We start from the raw sequence: 2,595 nt of genomic DNA, 5'->3' as shown, positions 1-2,595 counted from the left end.
GACTGCAAGAAGGGAGCAAAATAATCTCAACTAGTATAAAATGTGAGCTATTACAGAGCTCAGACAAGTTGAAGATCCAGCTCTACATTTCTTCAGTTTTTGTTTCCAACATCGGCACTTCAGAAACCATACTCTTATCAATACTTCGGTCCCACCCCTCCCACTGAAAATTAACCTGCTTGTTCAAGTCAATAAAGAATTTATAAAAAGCTCTGACGTTTTTCACTGAAGGTTTTATGCAGTAAGCAAAATTATTCTGTGTACAATAACTGCAAGAGTCCAAATTAATTGTGCGTATATCACCAATTAAATGAATGGTACTGCAATAGAAATTAATTATTCAATTTCTGAGGGTATCATGAACATATTAGCTGAGTCTGAGCCAATGACTACACTGTAGTGAGACCACATTTACACTCACAGAAGTGAAACCATTATCAATGTTCTCCCAAATACTTACTGTATATCCATTACTTTTTTCCAACTACTTTTTTTTACAGTCTTAAATGAAGCAATACTAAGAAGCTTTGGACTTGTAAATATATTCTGCAATGAATATTCAATGAAAATATAACAGGACCCTGAACTCGCGAGAAAGTAAGGAAAAGGATGTGACCCCAGGATTCATGGCAAGAGAGTGAACGATGGATTAATCACATAAAACACCCATGCACTCCCAAGACCTGGCTACTAGTTTTAACAGGGCTTACATTCTTGAACACATCCAAATGACAACAGGTAAATTCCACTAAAAGTGTTTCAACAAGTCAGTCATCTCTTGCCTTCTAGAGCAGAGCTAAGTGTCAAATCCGGCATCAGCTATAAGGGTGTAAATTGGTATTAGCTCCACAGAAGTCAACAAAGCTAGGTTTACACACTGTGGTAAGAATTTGAACCTAGAAGTGTAGGCCGTGGTGAAATTATGGGTCAGATTTTGACCTTAGTCATTGTGGTGTATTTCTGGTGTAATCAGATAGTTCAAAGTTGAATTCATGTTTTAAAGGCATTCTTTAAAATTTAAAGATGGGTCCAAATTACAAAAACTCACAATACCCATCAAGCATGAGTATTCTCACAAAAGATTAGAAATTCATCCACACACCTTGGGATGAAATAAGAGATAAATTTTGGACATTATTTTTCATTTTGAAGTGGATGGTTTCCGGTTGCTGGCCCCAATCTCCTCACTTAATGTAAAAACACTTTTGAGGTTCTCTCACTGCCTTTCAAATCTAACCTCAGCTTGACTTACTGCCACATGAAGAAAAGCTTGATCATAACACCCCAGGCTCCAAGACACAAGCTCACATGAGCAGCAGCCCCTTTGGCTTCCATGAGACAATCCATCAGAGAAACTCACTGGTATATAAAGGGCTTAGTGGGCTGACCATGAAGAATTACAACTACCTGTCAATTAAACCTGTCCAGGTAGGAGCAGTCAGCGTCTCTTTCTTGCTCTCTTTCTTGCTGATTTTTTTTTCCTGGCAGGGCTCTCATCATCACCATCATCTCTCCTCTCTCTCAGTTTTTTATCTTGAGACACTTAAGGTTTTTCTTCTATGAATCATTATACAATAAAGAGGCCTACTTCAGATGGTGTACTCTATCTCTTAAGTTAAAAGGGCAGACAATCATTTTGGCTTTACCCTAATATACACAATTCTGCAGCTATCTCATTCTTTGGGTCAAGAATTTCCCAAGGCATTTCCTGGGATAATCTGTAGAGCAGTAATGCCTCCTCATACATTAGCCAGTCCGATTGCCTGATGCATTTTACACAGTTCAGTTCAGAGTCCAACTCAGTCACTACTCAGGGTTGCCAAGCTCACTCCAATTTTCCCTCACCACACACGCAATCGCCTGACGAGATCCTTCTCATTCACTGACACTCAGCTTTCCACAGGAGCACATGCCAAGCATACAAAGGCCGGGGAATGCAGAGGAATTAACCATTTTTGGAATTCAATTACTTCAAAGCCGTTTCACACACTCAAGTCACTTTCTGTCATACGGAGTATGACATGACGTAGAGAACCTGCCTTTTTAACCTTTAAAAGCTTTCCTCTTACCTGAAATCCGGATTACGTGGGAAATTCTTGGCGGAAGTAGCGTTAGTCATTTTGCTCATTAAACAGAGCCACTACAGGAGATTCTCAGCCGCAGTACAGCCTTAGTAATGTCATTCCTTAAGGGAAGTCATTAACCGAGGGTCATCCCCATGCACTCTTCTGCAGTGACAAGGAGAAGTGGAGTGGGAAGGAAAAGGCGCCAGGCTCCCCCGTTCCTCCAGCCTGCCTTCCACCCCCGCCATCGTTCCCCTCTCTTCCCCCACACGACCCGGCCTGCATCCTTTCCAAGGGCGGACAGAAAGAGCTAAGGAGAATTTACGTTATTCCCCCTTTTGTGCACCCAATGCCCCGTGTGCTGTGTATTGCGACCAGTGGGCAGGAAGAGAAGCCTTCCATTAAGTGAATTAAGTTAATTAAGGAAAGATTGCTTTCATTAAGTGACTCGGGACAGCCGGAGGTAGCGGCGTTTAGGCATCTTTCTCCTTTATGTCCCAGCCGGGCCGCCGGCAGACACCTGCGGCGGGGT

The sequence above is a fragment of the Pygoscelis adeliae genome, unplaced genomic scaffold, assembly GCF_000699105.1.
Source record: "Pygoscelis adeliae isolate BGI_AS28 unplaced genomic scaffold, ASM69910v1 Scaffold3, whole genome shotgun sequence".
NCBI classification, from domain to species: domain Eukaryota; kingdom Metazoa; phylum Chordata; class Aves; order Sphenisciformes; family Spheniscidae; genus Pygoscelis; species Pygoscelis adeliae.
This window is presented reverse-complemented; position numbering follows the sequence as displayed.